Genomic DNA, 21,516 nt, shown 5'->3' on the forward strand with positions numbered 1-21,516 from the left:
TTCGGCGCGTCATAGGATAGAGTGGGGTAATTTGTGCCAAGGGGCAAGTAGTTCCAACCGTTATTTAGGAAACCATAAAAGAAGTTGGTCATGTGACCACATATTTTTGAAGAGACATCAATTTCGTTCATCCGGTAAAAAAAATAAATAAATAAATAAATACATGGTTTGAGAGGTAAACACATATACGTTTAAAAAAAAACCCATTTTATTTGCCCTCCAAAGTAAAATTTCTATGATTAAGGTTTTTTGTTATGGCTGGGTTTGAACGATTATAGACAACTTTGAAAACAATTCACACATGTTTTAGTGCTTTGTAAGCGACTTCATGAGTCTATATCTGGCAAAAGTTTCCTCATGCAAAAAAAAATAAAAAATCTAAATTGAGATATAGATATATTCGAATTCTGAACTTAATTCCCTTCAAAGTGATATATTATATATGGACGTAGCGGTAAAAGTCGTGATTTACCCAAAAAAATGTGTACCTGTAAAAAAAAAAAAAAAAAGTACAGAAAAAAATTGGTACACACAAAAAAAATTTACGCAAAAGAAATTGTACCTGTAGAAAGAAGTGTAAATTTGTATCTGTAAAAGTCATGATTTGTACCTGTAGAAATGACAACTTGTAGTCAAAGAAGTCGCCACTAGGAGTCACAAATGTTTTTTCTGCTGCTGTCCAGTCACGTGACTTTGGCACCATTTTTCTCTCTACAGATGGTGCAAAACGATTCGTAGTCGTAGAGGTCCGTGATTTGTACGTGTAGAGAAGGGGGCGTGCTCTGGTGGATTTGGGGGCGGGCTAAAGCTGAAGCGCATCCTCATTGGTTCAGAGAACGACAGTGGGTTGATCTAAAAAAAAAGATCACGTTATTCTCATTTGTATCCATTAGGGCTGGAATCCCAAACAAACAGAGTAGCGACACCAGCATATGCGTCATTGTAGAAGAAGAGGAAGTCGCAGGCGTGAAAATTTCAACATGGTTCAATATACCAACACAGTGTGGAACAGCTTAAATGTTGGTTGACATGCAGGGACCTCGAAGTGGGCAAAACGAAGGCAGTTTTAGTATGAAGGTAAGATTTATTGTACAATCATAGCTCGTAATTTGGTGCTAGCTAGCTCATCCTGTGTTGCTAATTGTCATAAAAACTAAACACATTGAAGTCGCGATATTCATTTCAAGATTTGAAGCCTACACGTTTGGACTGTGACTTCCATCCATCCATCCATTTTCTTGACCGCTTATTCCTCACAAGGGTCGCGGGGGGAGCTGGAGCCTATCTCAGCTGGCTCTGGGCAGTAGGCGGGGGACACCCTGGACTGGTTTCCAGCCAATCGCAGTGGACCGTGACTTTCTCTCATGAATGATGTATAAACATAGAAATTTTATCGAGGCATATATGGTGCAAAAGTAACTTGTACTTGTAAAAAAAAACAAAAAAAACTAAAGAGACCTCGCAACATACATTAGTTTACCTACGAAGACAACTATTGCTTTGTGCTTAAATGTGAAAATTACAATAGTGCTGTAGAACCATATTGGATGTTTTGCAAAACCTATGACCAGAAGTGGACAGTACTCAGCTACTTGTATTTGAGTAAATTTTTCTCAAATTATGTAGTATCTGTACTCTTCCTATCATAATAAATGAAAACAAAACGTTTTCACTGCGAGTGAATCTTTAAGCCGCTACAGGTATTTTAACCTGAACTTTTATCCTCTGTATTTATTCTTTTTATTTTCAATATTGCAATTTCTTGATAAATGTCAGGATTTTTACAATGTATGCTTTGCAAACAGTAACTACACTCTTGGTTTACTCATCATTCATAGTACTCAAATATTTGTTCAAGAATTTTTTTTTTCTCTTACTACACTTTTAATTTCTACTTGCATTTAACACATTCACTGCCAGCCCAGCAAAAATGCATTATTTGACGTCTTTTTTCGTCAATGGCAGTCAATGACTTAAGATGAGATGTAACCAAAATTGATGGATTTTTAAGCAACATTTGCCTTAAAAAAAAAAAAAAAGGAAAAAAGGATGCTGCAATATAATCACAAAATATATTGGCACATTGTGTTTAACACATTCACTGCCAGCCCAGCAAAAATGCATTATTTGACGTCTTTTTCCGTCAATGGCAGTCAATGAGTTAATTCTCCAATGTAACATTACTCTTATTTGAATATAAATATTGGCTATTCTGCCTTTGACATGCTCGTCTATCTGCGTCACTAAGATGTGAGCAGTGTCACTGTCACCTACTTTAACAAAGTAACCCGGTCAAATGTTAGTTTGTTTATTTTTCATTAAAAGAGCATAATCGCATACGTTTCAAAATCTTGCTCAAAGGTGGAGACAAGACTGAAGCATCACTGAAAAGGATGACCCACGCCATCAGCAAGCAGCCAAGAGATGAACACCTGATCTTCAAATCGATGTTGACACAACCACAGCAATGGATGCAGAAACAGCTCTTCTGGACATCAAATAAAATATTTCAAATGATGCACAATCTTGTTTATTGAATGATACATGTTATTTACGTTACGTAACGTAAGGAATGTTCCAACACTGCCAAACTATTTTTGTCATTTACTAAAAACTAATCTCCTGATTTTGTGAAAATACATCACATATATTCTTCATGGTTCCTTTCAATTCCAAGTCTCAATATTAAAGTGTAGACAGACACAACTCTAGTCAGCAACCCCACTAACCTGGAGTTCCATCTCTGAGCAAATGGGAAACATGCCAACATTCTGATGTGTTTTGTTAATTTTCTTCTCGCAGTCGATCCTACCACACCACTTCATTTAAAATGTGTGCTCTTTGTTTGTGAATGGTCAAGGCTTAGAACCTTTGTCATGAAAACCATGAAGCATGTTCCATTTGCACGCTTCCAATGTCAACCCCACACATGCAGTGAAAATTTCTTTCCCATAAAGTCATCGCAACCTTGATCCTTCCTTTTGCAAATGAAAAGGTCACCCTATCAGGAAGAAAAGCTTCTCGCACAAAAGTGCTGCTCTCGGCTGCCTCTGCATGTTTTCAAAATAAATTAAAATCTGTTAGAGGTCCATACAGAAACCAACCACAATGGTTGGTAGAAAAAATAATAAAATATAGCCTATATCAGAGCTTATTGCAAAATAAAAAAAAAAAACAAAAAAAAAATGGAGTGGGGCTTGATTAAAAAGACGTCATTTAATTAATTACAGTCTTGGTAATTAGTTCATCTTGACACATTTTAATCCCACATGATTTTTCCTGAAAAGCAAACATTTAATTTAATTAGATTTTAGTGGATGACTGAGTTAAAATAATAGACATAGATGTTAATATCTTTAATTCTGAGGAAAGAAAAGGCATTTGGTGTTACAATACTACCAAATAATTCAACTGCATGTCCTTTTATGATATATATTTTAGCAGTAAATATGCTTTTATAAATTTTTTAGATTGAGAAGATTTTGTTTTATATAATATATAAATACATCGTTCTTTTTGTTTTGTTCTGTATTTAGGTTTAGAGAAAATGTATATTCCTCTTCATTTATACTCACTTTCCCTTTTTATAAATCTAGTTTGTACATTAACTGGTAGAATTTGTAGGGTTTATACAATATTTTAAGGCGGTTAAACTCCATCAATTCATGAAATTTTAAAATCTTTAGTTGTATAAATAATGGATTTGTGTGGTCTCTGTATCCACAACCTAAAATAAGACGGATTGCACGTTTCTGTATAAGTTTTGTCAGCACACCCCCACACTTCAATGCAATAGGTCAGGTATTTAAATGCATTTCAATTCAAAACAGTACAAAAACAAATGGAAAATGTGCCTGCACAGAAGTGAATTAAAGTGCAATTTTAGAACATTCTTCAGGGCAGTATTGCCTTTAACTCATTCACTGCCAATGACAACTATAGACGTCAAAATCCAAGCAAACAGCCAGTGTTAATTTTGAAAAAAAAAAGAAAATTTAAAATTAAAATTTTAATTTAAAAAAAATAATTTAGTTTTAGTTAGTCTTCTGACTAAATTTAATTAAAGCCTTAGTCATAACTCAGTCACCTGATTGTATTTTAGTTTTAATCCAATTTTAGTCAACAAAAATAAAGAGCAATTTTAGTCGACTAAAATTGACTTTTGGAGGCCGAGACCAGTATGTGGTCTCAATAAGACCAAGAAAGATCACAAAAACGTCAACAGGAATCCATTCTACGCACGATGGTAGCTCTTAGCAATGAAATTGTTGTCATCGTTGTTATTAATAACAACAATGATTAATAGCTATGAATGAAAACAATGAATAACTCAAACTAAATTCAAATTTCTTGTCAAAATTTCCACTGGCTGTTTGCTTGGATTTTTGACGTCTTTAGTCGTCATTGGCAGTGAATGGGTTAAATGGTTTCTTCATGGCAGTTGAAAAGATAAAATGTCAACTATCTGTAGCATATTTTCTAAACCTTTATCTTCTACCACCATTGGTCGACAGTCCAGAGAAATCCACTTTGCTAGATTGCTACTACCCTCTGGCAGAATGCTGCCAACTGTTTGTATCTACTCCTGTTTGTATTAAATTCGAAGTTGTCCTTGAGATTCGGGGGCCTCAATTATCGAGCGATTGCATAAAGCGTGCCTACGAACGTTCCCACGCAAATTTTTGGGATTTATCCTTTGGAGTTGTACGTGATGGCATGCGTAAATTCAAAGGTGGGCACTTCTGTCGGTCCCATCGTTGACTGTGGGTGCGTTTCCCCTCGTTTACCCTCAGTTTTGCGCAAAAGGCATGTTTCGCAAAAGTACGCTGGTAATGGAAACACTGGATTTGCGAAAAAACTCTCAAATATCGCAAAAAATGTCTTTGCGCTCTCATGAGGTGGTTTTTGAGACGTATCGAAAAAGAAGTATTTCGCAAAAGTGTAATGGAAACACTTTTTGCGCATTAGTAGTCATGTGACACCCGCCCGGTCACAGAGGAAAGGACTGTAACACGTTGTTTATGTGTATTTTTTTTTTTTTATTAAACTTGCAATTACTATTTGTTTTGAGAATTATTAATTTCGGTTTTGTATTTTAGTTTTACACGTTGAAGTGATTTGTATCGGCTACTGCACGTCATGAGCGGAAAAGAGAGAGAGGTGTAATCGAGCGAGCCACCTTCGAGGAGAGCTTGAAATCCTGTCCTGCCATGTCTGCTTAATTTAGCAGGGAGGACGCCAGAAAACATCAAACTTTTAACAATTTGTAACCCACCTTTTACCCAGCCTCTGCATGGGAACAACAACATTTTAGGATTACAGGAAGTAGGAAGTACGGTGCCACTCGCTTTCGTGTCAGAACTGCTTGCCGACTGCCGAGGAAAACACACAACAACACCAACACTAAATGCCCGAAACCGCCCGATGAGGGGTGAGTGTTTTTTTAAAGTAATGTAACTACACCGGGCGTCCGTCTACCGTAAACATCATGAGCACCGACTACAAAACAGCGAGGTCTCGCGAGACGGGACATTCCGAGAATTGCGCCACAGAAGCGAAACTCTCGTCAATGGAAACACCGACAATTCGAAATTGTACTTTATCGAAATAGTACAATATCGCTTTCATTTTTGCGAAAAAGGGTCATGGAAACGCACCAAATGACAGATTCACATTTTCAGCAAGCTTCCACATTTTCGGCAGAGACTTTATGAGGCGAAGCCTCTAAAAAAATACATGGACTGAGCACTGACTGAAGCAGGGTTTCATCCGTCGATCCGGGTCAGTACAGACGGTCCTTTTCGGTGACTGTTAGTTGTTGATAGTTTGTAGAGTGTCTGTATAGGTGTCATGACATACAATGACTTGTTTCCAGAGACAATAAGGGGCAAAAATAGCCTAGGACTCCAGTGTGTTAAGGTTCTGGTGCGACCGGAGAGTGGATCCCAGAATCACAGAACACAGAGGAGTAAGCGAGAGGTTTTATTCACCAAAACACGTGAATATGAACATAAAGCGCTGGACACAGCCAGGAAAAAGGTTAACAAAAGGTGCTTGCAAATTGCAAGGAGGGAAATTAACACAACACAAAAAGACCCGAAGGCTACAAACCGCAAACACAAGAAAGCAACAACTTACTATAGCTATGAAACACGCCACATAAAAGTGGGAACAAAAAGAGACGTAGCAAAACTTACGTAGATGAAAATCGAGAATCTTGGACTATAATAATAATTAGCGAAGGCGAAAAACAGTAGAAACACTAGACGATGGCTGTGAGCAGACGGAGCAACGACCCGACAGTAGCTGCAAGGAGTTCCAGTCCTTATGAAGGCCTAATAGGTGATGCCCTGCAGGTGTGGTGCAGGGGACACGCCCCTCTCATTAATCAGGCACTGTGAGACAAGGAAAACACACTGAGAGCCCAGCAACAAGACACAGTGTGTCTCCTTGTCACAGTAATTACCTTGTGGAAAGAACACACTACTTTTAATGCCTCTTTTACTGTCCGTACACAATACAGTATGCCACAAGGGCTGCAATTGTAAAGCTTGTACATTCAAGGTCAGGACAACAGAAATTATAGTATCTTATGTCCTGAATCTATTATCACAGAAACGTAATCATACCCCATTGTTGCAATGTGATTGCTGTCATCCATTTCTCGTTTATTAACAATTTTATCTTTTTGTTAGCGGTTTATAGACAAATTGTGTACACTAACCGTATGTATTTATAATTTTAAAACAAACAAATTGTGGGTTGTTCGCCAAATGAAAATTACAATATGAAGGAATGAAAAAAAAGGAAGTTCACGTCAAGTGAAGACAAATTTGTTGGAATTACTCTTAATCACAAAAAGGCACTTGAGCCCAATTCAGACTGACTGCGGAACGGCTGCGGTGCGTTCTCCGTACGGCGGCCATGCGGACGCCCCAAGGATAGAACACATTCAAATCTACGTGTCAATTCACACCAGCTTCGGTGCGGTGCGGAACGACTGCGGCGATGCGGAAGGTTTCCGCAAGCGTTCTATTTCATCCGGACGCCGCATGCGGATTTTCATGAGGCTGAAGAAATTACACGAGCCGGACAGGAAATCAAGCATCTCGCATGAAGGTAAATCCGGTATATTTCAAAATAAGACCGTTTGCGAACTCATTTTTTGGGAGGGAAGCTAGCTAGCTGCATAGCATGACATCAGTCGGACATTTAAGACAAAAAATGAGCTCAGAATAAATTAAACACGACAAAATGACACTATTTAAACACAAAACGTACTTACCCATGGAGGTAGAAGTCCCAGAAATAATGTCCAAAAAGCATATCGATGTGACAACAGGAAACCGTGGCTATTGTTTACAAATAGGACTTGATATACACGGTTGTTATTGGGTGAACTCAACTCGTCAGCGTGAACCCTCCGTGATCTTGTGGTCTGTCAGGAGTAGATTTCCGGACACGCAACTCACGCGGTGTGAATTACAGTCCTTGCGGCGTCCGTACGGCCGCCGTACGGAAAACGTACCGCAGCCGTTCCGCAGTCAGTGTGAATTGGGCTTTAGTAACAAAGAGCTTCAGAAGCCTTCAACTGACTCCCAAATCTAACCCCAGCAAGAGGGCAAAGAAAACTCAAAATCCCAATGCGGAAAAAAGAAGAATCCTTGAGAAGGGGACCACATCGGAGGGGGGAATCCCCCTTCCAGGATAACCAGGCAGCACTGGATGCCGAGTGGACACCATTTAACACATAAGGGTCTCGCCACACGGTAGGCGACAAGCGACAGCGAATTACGTATCGCGTCGCCTCCTATGTCAAACTGGACACATGGGAGGCGACGAGGTACTTGTCGCCACACACGGGAAGCGACCAGCAGTTGCAACGGCGTCAGCGATTGACGTCACCCCCTAGCGCGGCTTGTTGACAACAAATTTGATTGGCTTTTAAATTGGAGGGAATCATTGTAAACGGGCTACATCGTTTGAGGATGAAGATTCGCAATATATTACTGGAATTACGGTAACTGAACTATTGTTGCCAAGTGTCCTGTTCACGTCACAAAAATCTTTGCGTGAAGTATCATATAACACTGGATGGTCGGACACTGCTAAAATTAGATCCTCCCATTCTGCATTCATTGGCTCATCAATGAAACCTTCGCTGATTGGTTGAAGCGACAGCCTTGGCGACGCGACAAAAGTTGAACGTTTCAACTTTCTAGTATCGCGTCACGAACCTACGCATACGGTCTCGTTTTTCCTTCTCAAGCAAGGACACGGAAAACGGGAAACAAACCGATTTCCGTTTTTTGTTTTGATGTATATGAACAAATAACGTTTTTGTTGAATTAAAAATGAAAAACGGGAAACGAGCCTTATCCGATGTTCTATTATGTGTTTATTTAGCACAAATCGGGAAATGAAATGTGGCCGTCAACCGTTTTTTCGCAAGCTGGTTTTGCCTTGACCCGGAAGCCGTTCATCTTTTGCGGCGCGTCACTGCTGCTGCTGCAGTAGCAGCTTGCTGCCCCCTAGTGTCTATTTCGAGGCCTCTGTTGGCGCTATTCTTCGGGACTTCCAAACATGGCTTTCGATGGCTATCACAACTTGATAGTGGAAATGAAAAATAACGGCATGACGTCTAGTGAAATTGCTACACATCTGTGTAGCCAATTTGGCACTATAAGAGGACTTTCGGAGAGAAATGTCCAAAGGTGGCTCTCAGATCATTGTCTGTCAGAGGCCTCGAAATAGACACTAGGGGGAAGTTTGGAATGTGGGAGGAGACCGGAATACCCGGAGAAGACCCACACAGGCACGGAGAGAACATGCAAACTCCACCCAGGAAGGCTGGAGCCTGGACTCGAACCCGAGTCCTCACAACTGGGAGGCGGACGTGCTAACCACTCATTCACCGTGCTGCCCAAAACTGAATCTGTCAATTACAATTTTTAATTATGATTAATTGGATGCTTTCAAAACTTAACTTGTAATCAATCACAAATTAATGGCACATAATTAACTCATTCACTCCCGGTGACGAGTATACTTGTCGATTATAATTTTTCAGAGTGGGGATAGATGGAAAGAATCTGATTATGCTCCACAGTCAATATCAAACTTGGAAACAACTTTACTGATGCCCAACCACCGGTAGATGACATCATTGGCCCATTTTATACGAAATAAACACAGTTTCAGAGTCCATGGGAGAAATGGCTGTATTTTGGCAAACCTACATTTTTCTACTGTCAGTTATAAAAGAACAGGACGGGACAAAAAGCATTCTATTCTATTCTGTCATTTGGTAGATTCGGCTTGTGTATAATTATTAGTGTTGTTCCGATACCGATACTGGTATCGGCAGAGGTGCCGATACTGCATTAAAACAGTGGTATCGGTATCTGTGACTACTCACAAGTAACATGCCGATACCATTAATTCCAAGGCTAAGATCGGATTTTGGATGCAGCATCTTGTTTCTTGCTCGTGCACGACATTCACTGATTTGCTCACTGCATGCCGATCTAAGATATCCTATTGGCTCTTGAATGCTCTGAACCAATCGCAGGACAGCTTTTTCATGTTGAGGAAAAAAAAAACGTAAGTATCGGTACATTACGGTAATTATGGTGATTCCTAGTTATTTGAAGTTTTAGTGTAAAATATTGAGGCATTGATTTGTATTGAGTTAAATGTGTATACAAGTAGAATTATTCTGTCATATGCACCGGTATGTGTGTGTATACATGAGATGTGATGACAGCCAGATGTGAAGGTCAGAACAAGCACATTCACCAGCAAGATCCAGCCACTGTTACACACAGACTCACCCACGAGGTCCAGCCGGCCCGCGTTCACTTGCTGGGGAGATGACGGAAGGAAACCTCCAACCCCGGTCGCCACGGTAACAAAAGACTCGTCATTGTCTCAGCAGTATATGGGGGGGATGATGAAGGCTGGCGCCTGATAATGGAATGGTTTTAGCAAGATTAGAAATTGCACGAAGTGAACTACAATTCTTCGTCCTTATTTTGACAATACCGTGTCTGAAATGTGTTGGCACCTGCTGTACTCTACCAGTTCATTTCTTAGGAAAATTCAATTAAATTAGCTATGTTGGAAAATAAAGGTTAACTAAATTTGATTAAGCAAATTCTATTTGTTTTTTTTTATATTGTTTTAGTACATAGAAAATAGAGCACTAAATCTTACAGACCTCACACAGGTTTACGCCTCATGGATGGTATGTTTAGGACTTATTGACACACTAGAACAGCTCACCACAGGCCATCAACATAATTAAACAGGGTAGTCATTTCCGTTGTTATGTGATGTGCTTATTGAGACACAGTAATTGAATTCATTTTAACCGAAGCTTATTTCATCATCCGTCTGTTTGGAAACAATTTGCAAGTTCCAGACCCCATCATAAAGTCATGATTTTGTATTTAGTTAGCTTAGTTGACGCTATGTTGTGGTTGCAGTAACCAGCAAACCAGGATATGAGCTTTCTCAGACTCAACACACAAGAGCAGTTGGTCCTGGTGGACTTTTCTATTGGGCAGGCCCCGGATGTGTGTGTGCGTGTGCATGTGCGTGTCAGGGGTATTATAGTTTGGGAATTTTCATTTTAGTTAGCTTGTATTAGGGCCAGAGCAGCAGCGGCAACAGTGCCACCGCGAGGCCCTATTGTTTCTGTAGGAATTCTTCTTCTTATTCTCCGTAAACAATTATGTTTTTGAGACACTAAACGTGAACGAAAACTCACCAAACTTTACACACACATCGGCCCTGGCGAAAAATATATTTTAAAGTCGCTATGCACGAATACCAAAAAATTAGTCTGCAGCGCCCCCAACATGGGTTCAACGGAGCCCCGGTCCCGCTACGTTTGACGTACGACTACAAAAATTGTGTGGCACGTGTTGCACCCCGAGACAAACAAAAAAGGCTTCGGTAGCAGTATCCTAAAATGAACAGGAAATGAATTATGAGTATGTGAATGTCCAATATTGGCTCATTTCTACACATTCACTGGGGTCATACTTTTGCCCCCTTCTCCTACATGGTTCATCTGATTGTCTTCAAACTTGGCCTGTACCATCTCAACACCTGGGACAACATCAGGGTAAAAAAAATAAAAAATCAATAAAATTTTCGATGTACTATACGACGGAGCGAGGCATCAAATTTTAAGTTTCCAAATTCCTACTTAATAAAGCATTCCCGGTTGTACATTTCAGCTCGAGCTATGAAAATTTGGAGGCAGATGCAACAGCCCTCAAAGTACAAAAAAAGTTTTTAGGAGGCATATGCTAAACCTAACAGGAAGTCCGCCATTTTGTATTTGTTGCCTTTTTTTTGTGGGCTGTTTCATTGGAATGATATTATTAATTCAATCTCTGGTGTGATAACCATATTTATTGATTGATTGAATTATTTTTTATTTTATTATCTGTTCTTATTGCTGCTGGAAATGTAAAAGCCATCCCAAAGGGATCAATAAAGTCAAGTCTAAGTATATTTTAATGAACTACGCCTACAAAATGTATCCGATTGTCTTCAAACTTTGTGTGTTTCATCTTAAGATGTTGAAGGTGAAGTTATTGAAAGCTTTTTATTTTGTTGCACGCTGTTGCTGTGGCATTCACTGTTTGCAAAGGAAAAAAATTGCTTCTTAGCGAAGCATTTCCAGTTGTATGAATAACCTAGAGGCACGAAAATTTGTAAGGTTATGTAACATCTCAAGATGAACAAAATAGTCTTTTGGAGCCATTTTGATTAACTTTGGAATTTGTTGCCATTTGTGCCCGTTTAAAAGGGGTCTTATTTTAAAGCGATACAACACTTATTAATCATTTTCCAGTATTGGATTCGGCATTTTGTACAAAGAATAAAAGTACAAATATCTCTGGTATCTTATTCCCTGAATTTTATTTTAAACCGATTAAGTATCCGAAGTCGAACGTACCATGAGGACTGCTATGTTCCTGGTCATGTGATCGTGATGACGTATCCCATGCGTAACTGGAAGCCATCTTCGTTCATTTCAATGGGAATTATTGACATAAAAAGACGTCTTCGATCTCAAATACTGTGCCAATTCTGGTCAGCGTAAAGTCCTCAACACGTCTGGTTTCATGTTATTCCGTGTAGGGGTGGGGCGGTGGGGGGTGTCTGCTCTTAATGTGGGCTAAAGCGTGCTTAGCACACAACTTGTAGCTTAGCCTAGCAGAGTACAAGTCACCCGTATGTTTACGGTCCACTTCAATTCGCCGGCTGCTCGGTCCAATAGTTTTATCCGGTTGAAAACAAATCTTTGGCATGTCCTCCATGTCTGTACTGCTTTTGAAGAAGTGCTTCTTTGTTGTAAGGCGGAATTCCACTTTTGATGTCCGCCGTGAGATGCGATAATTCCTCGTGTCTACAAAGTTCCGAGTGTCTACAAAATTGGTATGTTTCATCTTCAGATGTTGAAGATGAAAAGTTATTGAAAGCATTTCATTTCATCGCACACTATTGCCATGGTATGCACTGTTTGCAAAGGGAAAAAAATTCTTCTTAATGAATCTTTCCTGGTTGTACCTTTCACCTACAGCTACTAAAATTTGGAGGTACATATAACAGCCCACAACGCACAAAAAAAAAAGTCTCTTAAAGCCATATGCTCAACCAAACAGGAAGTCCACCATTTTGAATTTCTTTGGAATGTGTTGCCATTAGTTTGGCCATTTTATAGGGGTAATATTTTAACAAACTCCTCCTACCGAATTTACCCGATCGTCTTCAAACTTGGCATGTTTCATCTTCAGATTTTGAAGATGAAAAGTTATTGAAAGCATTTCATTTCATCGCACACTATTGCCATGGTATGCACTGTTTGCAAAGGGAAAAAAATTCTTCTTAATGAATCTTTCCTGGTTGTACCTTTCACCTACAGCTACTAAAATTTAGAGGTATATATAACAGCCCACAACGCACAAAAAAGTGCTACCACATTAAGATTTTATTGAAAGCTTTTTATTTCATCGCACGCTGTTGCTTTGGCGATGCACTGATTGTAAAGACAAATTATGCTGTTTTTGAGGGTCTAAACATGGCCCCCAACTCATGACACTGCACACATATCAGACCTCTCGTGACCTTGTTGGACGGCGGTTGACGGCTCCCCTCTTTGGTGGAGGTTCTTATGCATTGCCAGATCCACCACACCAGCATCTACTGAAATTCAAACAGAATTTGCTTCTCCCTCCTACTGCTCACTGAATCAGAGGAGGCCCCGTTGGCATTTCTATGTCAGTATCTACAGTCCAGAATTTTTGTAAAGCACTGGCTTGAGAGACGAAGTCCATTCATTTAGGAAAAAAAACTCAAAGCTAAGTGCAGCAATATCAGTGAATCCATTATCATGATTGGATACATTAGTCCTCTTAGTATGCAGCCTGTATTCTATCTTGACCTGATGGGGCTCCATAATGTGAACGCATTAGAAGGTTAAGCAAAATGCTTTGGATTCTTTTTCTCTTTCTTTCCTTCTTTCTTTCTTTCTCTCTCTCTTTTTTTTTTTTTTTTTTTTAAATAAACACACTTTTAGGTCCATTTAGACATTGTGACGTAGGTTTTATTTAGGTACTCAGCAGCTGAATGTTGCAGTACAGCCACGCCCTCCCGCTTGTGCAAAGGGGAGCAGCCAAGCATTTCCCTGCTAGTGTGTATAGAAAATGTCTGGGCGCTGTTGCCTTTGTCATTGCACTCTGCAATAGCAGCCACAGTCATTACAACTGACTGGAAATATTATTTAAATGGCTGAAATTGCCTGGATTGGCTGGCAACCAGTTCAGGGTGTAACCTGCCTCCTGCCTGAAGCCAGATGGGATAGGCTCCAGCGCCTCCGCGATCCTTGTGAGGAAAAGTAGTGAAGAAAATGGTTGGATGGATGGCTGAAATTGTTTATAGCAGTGGCGAGCGGTGACTTTTTGGAGTGGACATGCTGAAGAGTCACATATACGAGCAGCCATAAGGGCGCGAGCTGAAAATTTTGGGGGTATTTTTATTATTAATTTCAATATTAAATATTTTAGATCGCTGTGTAGGTGTAAAATTAAGGCAGATATATTCAGGACTGATGCAGGTTGATACGCACACACTGTAATGTAACCAGTTCCGTGGTGCATGAAATGACAAAATCACAATTTGCCAATTCGTAATTTACAGTATTCGGAACTGGCTCGTGACCATGATGTGAACTCAACCCGGGAGAAGGGAAAAAATGACATGCAGAAAAGCCGCAAGAGGTTTCAACCAACAATAAAGTTTACTGACCTATTTGGACAGCCACCTAGCCACAGTAATTTCTTGTACGTCCTTTCTTGAAAGTGAGGGACGAAATTTTTCTCTGTGTTCGTGATGATCACTCCAGTAGGATGACCACTTGAAATGATATTTTCGCTGGAGCATTCTTGGAGCGCGCCGAAGAACCGCAGAGCACGGCCGAGAACGCTGGAGCCTCCTTGGGCATGAAGTCTGGCATTTGCCGGCCCTCTATCTCCGGGACGCAAAGCCACTGACTGCTGGCCAGTGCTAGTTACAATATAACCAGCACAGTACAACAGTTGCTGATGCTAGTAGGAAAAAAAAGTACAACAACTAACAACGTTAACTGAACTACACGACTCCTCCCTTCCCTCCCTCCCGCGAGACCTGTGTTGCGTTCACTAACAGTCAGACATAATAGTACGCAACATAAATGGCAACCCCATTTAGTTCATTAGACTTCTTTTCTTCAAAAGTTCTCCAGGAAAAGGGCACTCATTGGGATACGGTGATGAACTTGAACTGAACAATGACTGTTGACCACAGAACAAGCCAAGTAAGCCAATTTTCCACATGCACGTTGTAAGATAGGCTGCGCGACCGACAGCTTTTTGGCCATTCAAAAGCCGCACGTACCGACTACCGAAACAACGTTCACGGAAGTAACACAATTGATTTCTCATCGTGTATGCGCAAAACAAACTGTCGACTTCTCCGCTCCCCGAGAGGAAAACAGGACAAAATATACAGGAATTTAAGACCAAAGCAGTAGAACTGCGGTATTGTATTTTAGAGGACACTGACATGCATCCGCTTCTCAAAGTGCTACAAGGAGAGAAGTAATTTAAAATAAAAAAATAAACATAAAATCAGTAAAATAAGGCACAAAAACATGTAGGTCATTGTGATTATGGAAAAGCTTGACTGAAAAGATGGGTTTTGAGTCCTTTCTTAAATGCTTCAACGGATTGTGAGAATCTTAAGTCAGGGGTGTCCAAACTTTTTCATTTGAGGGCCACATACAGAAACTCAACTCAACTCAAGTTTATTTATATAGCGCTTTCAAACAGCCTGAACTGTCACAAAGAAACTCAGAAGGACGCAAGGGCCACATAATGTTATGAAGAGAAATCGTGTTTAGTCCTAAAAATTGTACAAATAATTTATCTGTGCTTTTGCACATTTAGAAAAATGCTACAGTATATAAACCAATTTATTTGTAATATGGCAGTAAATTATAGTTTTGGAATTTTTTATTTTAGTTAGTTTTAATCAGTTTTCAGGGTGGTTCTGTTAGTTCTATTAGTTTTAGCTCTTTAATAAATGCTTAGTTTTAGTTTCAGTAGTAGTTTTTATTTTTTTTTAAATGTGTTTTGTTATTCTTTTGAAAATGTGTTTTACTTGTGCACAATATTTAAAAAAAAAAAAAAAAAAAAACAACACCATGGGAGCAACATCATCTGAAGGTGCTTTTCTATTGGCTGCTGCTTGATGACATCACTTCTGTGTGACATACTTTTAAACGTCATTATCCCAGTTGATATCAAAATAAAGCTACTAAAAATCACACCAAAGACTAACACGAAGTACATTTGTGCTATAATTATGGTTTTAGCTAGTTTTTTAAATATTAAAATGTAATTGCAGTTAGTTTTCATTTTTTTAAAAAGCATTTTTGTTTGTATTTTATTTCGTTAACAAAATTGTTTTTTGAATTTTAGTTTGTTATTTCGTTAGTTTTAGTTAACTAAAATGACCTTTAATAGCACCTGTGTTTTTTGACACCCTCCCTTCTTACTTTGACCATCTCCAAACATTTTTGTTTATTTTATTTGAACTGAGTCAAATGCCATTTTTAGCATATGTCGCGGGCCACAAAAAAATGGAGGGCGGGCCACAAATGGCCCCCGGGCCCTAGTTTGGACACCCCTGTCTTAAGTGAACTGGTAGAGCATTCCAAAGTTCTGGGGCGACAGAGCAAAACGCTCGGTCTCCCATAGTACGTAATTTAGTTCTTGCCGGCTTGAGAAGACAGGTATTTGTGGAACGGAGGTTGCGGGAATAGGGTTGAAGGCAGAGGAGTTCTTTAAGGTAGGAAGGGGCGTTGCCATGGATAAATTGGTGGGTGAGCAGGGAGATCTTCTCTTCAGTTTGGAGAGTGATTGGAAGCCAGTAGAGAGATTTGTCAGCTAGGGTGAGTGTAGGGCGGAGTTTGGAGATGTTTCTGAGGTGGAAGAATGAAGTTTTATATAGATGGTTAATATGAGCATCGAAGTTCAGGTGGGGGTCCATTCTTACGCAGAGGTTGGTCACGACCGTTGAGGGTCCGGAGAAGGTGATACTAGCCGAGGACTTGTGAATTTCTTTGTCACAAACTGATTCACCACTCTCTTTTGCTATTTTTGTCCTTAAACTCTACTATCATGCTATTTTCTTATTGATTAGTCAATGCTTGGTCCCTGTACGACCGTTGCCAGAGTCTGGTCCGCATTGCCAGCAGTAAGTCGGATTCGTTTCCAGTGAGGGTTGGACTCCGCCAAGGTTGCCCTTTGTCACCGATTCTGTTCATAACTTTTATGGACAGAATTTCTAGGCTCAGCCGAGGCGTTGAGGGGGTCCAGTTTGGTGGCCTCAGCATTGCATCTCTGCTTTTTGCAGATGATGTGGTGTTGTTGGCTTCATCAAGCCGTGATCCCGAACTCTCACTGGAGCAGTTCGCAGCCGAGTGTGAAGCGGTTGGGATGAAGATCAGCACCTGCAAATCCGAGACCATGGTCCTCTTTCGGAAAAGGGTGGCGTGTCCTCTCCGGGTCGGGATGAGATCCTGGCCCAAGTGGAGGAGTTCAAGTATCTTGCGGTCTTGTTCACGAGTGAGGGTAGGACAACAGGCAAATCGGTGCAGTTTCTGCAGTGATGCGGACTCTGTATCGGTCCGTCATGGTGAGGAAAGAGCTGAGCCAAAAGGCAATGCTCTCGATTTACCGGTCGGTCTACGTTCCAACCCTCACCTATGGTCACGAGCTGTGGGTCGTGACCGAAAGAACGAGATCCCGGATACAAGCGGCCAAAATGAGTTTCCTCCGCAGGGTGTCCGGGCTCTCCCTTAGAGAGAGGGTGAGTAGCTCGGTCATCCGGGAGGTGCTCAGAGTAGAGCCGCTGCTCCTCCGCGTTGAGAGGAGCCAGCTGAGGTGGTTTGGGCATCTGGTTCGGATGCCTCCTGGACGCCTCCCTGGGGAGGTGTTCCGGGCATGTCCCACCGGCGGGAGGCCCCGGGGACGACACAGGACACGCTGAAGAGACTATGTCTTTCGCGTGGCCTGGGAAAGCCTTGGGATCCCGCCGGCGGAGCTGGTTGAAGTGGCTGGGGAGAGGGAGGTCTGGGTTTCCCTCCAAAAGCTACTGCCCCCGCGACCCGGCCCCGGATAAGCGGTAGTAAATTGATGGATGGATGGATGGATGGATGGATGGATAGTCAATGCTTGTGAATGTTATGCACGAGTGCGTGGACATAAATTGGAACCTGCAGTCTCTAGCACTGGCAAATAAAAAAAAGAGCTTTGGCGACACCGTTTACAAATGCTTGCAACTTTATTGCAAACAGTTGCACCAGGCTAGACTGCCAGTGTTCTGGCCCAGGTGGGATCGGCGATCCCATGAAGGATGACCGACTTCAGATTCACGCTAGGCTAGGTGAGGCGCCGGGGTCCCTTCGAAGGTTGACCGACACACTACTACATAGTCCCGGTGATATCAGAAAGGACCAGATTCAAGACGTGCATAGCACCACACATGAACATGGTGAGGGGACTGTGATGTTAACTCATTCACTGCCATTGACGGAAAAAGACGTCAAATGATGCATTTTTGCTGGGCTGGCAGTGAATGTGTTAACAGGGTGGAGAAGCCTCTATACCTTCCTTGCATGTTGGAAGCCCCATCTGTGGCATTTCCAATGCAGAGGCCTTTTTTTTCCAAGTTCAGACTGTCAAGAACATTGTGTGGTGTCCAATTGGACTGAAAACATCCCAGTTTTTAGGACTTCGGTGGCAATGTTCTTCTTAATCAACTTGTGTACCGTGTCAATCACCGAGTTGACAGTTGATTAGAAAGCAGAGTGACAAGGGAACCTCTGCCGCTTGCACTTGGTGCTGATTCATGGTGTTTTTTTGCTTTTTTCAGTTACTTCACTGAGATGCTCTTTCAAGGCCACATCATATTTACCCAGTAAAATAATGAGTTCCAAAGAATGATTAGCCTCATTCTCTTTGTGTCTGTAGCTCAGGTCCCTCTTTTCTATTACTCTAACAACTTCTACAACACGATCTAAGACTTGACGCCTCCTCTTAACCTGCTCTCTTGTGAACTGTTAGCTGTCTTCCCCTAAGTCGACTATTTATATCAGTTTTGGAGCAGTTTAAAAAATAAGCTTCAACACAAAATCTGTGCTGTGCTTTTTTCATGCTCTGCAACTCTCTGGTGGACGTCTCCAGCCTGACTTCCAATTGTAAATGAGCTAGAATCTGTTAGCTTGCCATAAGCCAAGCATACAAAACAAAATAATACATGCCTTTGGTTGCAGTGTCAGCCACTTCCTGCTTATGCCATCTTTGTTTGAAAATAACCTCTTCACTACAGGTAGTATACGGTATGTCGCATCTTGTTTTGGGTGAAACTTTAAAAATTCTTGCATGGTGGCAGATGAAGGACGGGAAAAGTAATCCATCTCCTCTATCAAGACCAGGGGTGTCCAAACTGAGGCCCGGGGGCCATTTGCGGCCCGTCGTCCATTTTTCAGTGGCCCGCGACATCTGCTAAAAATGGCATTTGACTCAGTTCAAATAAAATAAACAAAACAAAAATGTTTGGAGATGGTCAAAGTAAGAAGGAAGGGTATCGAAAAACGGGTGTCATTAAAGGTTATTTTAGTTAACTAAAATTAAGGAAAAAAATAAAATAAAAAAAAATAGTTACCGAAATAAAATAAAAACGAAAATATTTTTAAGAAAATGAAAATTGAAACTACATTTTGTTTATAAAACTAACTAAAACTAACTATAATTACAACAAACATGTCCTTCGTTTTAGCCTTTGGTAATTAATTTAATGCATGATCCTTTACGGATGATTTTAAACGTGATTTTTTTTGTTTTTTTTTGTTTTTGTAGATTTATTTTGCTATAAACCAGAATAATGACGTTTGAAAGTATGTCACACAGAAGTGACGTCATCTAGCAGCAGCCAATAGAAAAGAACCAAAAGATGCGCCCATGGTGTTTTTTAAATATTGCACACAAGTAATACACATTTAGAAAAAAAACTAATACTAATACTGAAACTAACAAACTAAACTAAAATTAAGCATTTTTTAAAGAACTAAACTAATAAAAACTAACAGAACCACCATGAAAACTAATCAAAACTAATTAAAATGAAAAATTCCCATACTATATAACCCTACTGCCATATTACAAATAAATTGGTTTATATACTGTAGCATTTTTCTAAATATGCAAAAACACAAATAAATTATTTGGCCAATTTTTAGGACTAAACACAATTTCTCTTCGTAACATTATGTGGCCCTTGAGTCCTTCTTTGTTCTCTATGTGGCCCTCAAATGAAGAAGTTTGGACACCCCTGAATTCGACAGAAAGAGAGCGAGAGATCACATTTAAAAATAAATTGTAAATTGACAACTTAATTAGTAAATGAATAATAAATATTTTGATGTACATGGAAAACTTGTTTAACATTCTACGTCAGGGGTGTCAAACTCATGTTAGCTCAGGGGCCGCATAGAGGAAAATATACTACCCAAGTGGGCCGCATCAGTAAAATAACGGTATATAACTTAAAAACGATTGCCGTCAATTATATGCAGATTTTCGCTATTTGTGTGCCAGCCCTAAATTACAGAGCTCAACTGTCATCACATTGTTCCAAAAAATAATACAATTGCAAATGGAACGCGCCAACACTGAGTCCTAGACGTGTTAAATCTACCTGTTTTGCATATATATTGTTCCCAGAATGCATTGCGTGGCACAGTTAATGACGTTATAAGGACGCTAATCCTTGTCATATCTATTTGTGTTACCAGTAATTGAATTTGTGTCGTATTTAACACGTTTGTCGGTCTATGATTAAAATAATAATAATTAAACAAGCCGTAACTTTAAGTTGTGTGTAAAATAATGACATCAAGGACGATTCACCCGTACAAGTTGCATTGCTCATCTGAGAACTGCTTGTGAAGTTACAAGTTTTATATATTTTGATTCTGGCTGATTAATTAGTCCGACATTAAAATTTATTTTATTGTTTTTAACTTTACGAAATCATCGCACGGGCCGGATTAAACCCCTTTGCGGGCCTGATCCGGCCCGCGGGCCTTATGTTTGACACCACTGTTCTACGTCATAGTACAACTTGTACTATTGTTGTTTAATGATTTAGAATTAATCTACTACTTGTACCGTACAAGACTGTCCCATTAATTCAGTAGCAAACATTTCGGATATTTTTACACATTTGTCTGCATCAACAGTGAAAACTTTTTTTTTTTTTTTTTTTTTTTTTTGCACAAAGCTTTTCATATGTTTTTGTCTCTCCATTTCCACGCCGGTCTAGCTCGTTCGTTGAAATTAAACTGCCGAGTTTCCTGGAGGGGTGGCGCCACTCTCGTACTACATTCTGATTGGCTTTAGAGACGGACCAATAGGCTGCCCCTTCAAACTGACAGGCGGAAATATCTTGGTTGATTGGAAAAATAGCCCTCATTTTTGCCTGCCTCACTTGTCTACATTTATTGAACCAATGATATACGAGATTTCCTCACTCTTGGCCAATCCCAGACCAGTTGACAAACATGGGGTGGGGGCGGGCTGACGGAGCTAATTGGGTCATAAAACTCAATGCGGCTGACAAGGCGGACAAACCAGCATCCAGTTTAGGGTTGCGCATGACATCTGACACATCACTGAAAATTAGGACTGTCAGCCCTAAATCCGGATGTCTGAGCATGTGCAGATGTATAAGTGTGTTTGTGCGTGTCTGTGTTTCAATATTATTTATTTATCGCAGACACAAATAGAAATAAAAGAAAAGGGACAAAAAATATAAAACAATCAGGTCATTGTGTTAATTAACTCAATTGCTCCGAATAACGTGTAAATACGTTTTTTTTAAATGTTTTAAGTG

General features: G+C 40.2%; 1 long non-coding RNA gene across 3 annotated transcripts in view; it reads right to left on the reverse strand.

The window, feature by feature from the left end:
* The window catches only part of LOC144007676 (uncharacterized), a 50,856-nt gene that overhangs the window by 16,494 nt on the left and 12,846 nt on the right, over positions 1-21,516 (reverse strand). For 2 of the 3 annotated variants that reach the window (XR_013280308.1, XR_013280307.1), the window contains exons 2-3: positions 9,834-9,966; positions 426-852 (exon numbers count right to left, since the gene is read on the reverse strand). This is a non-coding gene — a long non-coding RNA (uncharacterized LOC144007676). Of the gene's footprint in view, positions 1-425; positions 853-9,833; positions 9,967-21,516 lie in introns of those variants that run through there. The other variant, XR_013280306.1, reaches the window with a different exon arrangement.

Source organism: Festucalex cinctus, chromosome 19, assembly GCF_051991245.1.
Source record: "Festucalex cinctus isolate MCC-2025b chromosome 19, RoL_Fcin_1.0, whole genome shotgun sequence".
Lineage (NCBI taxonomy): Eukaryota > Metazoa > Chordata > Actinopteri > Syngnathiformes > Syngnathidae > Festucalex > Festucalex cinctus.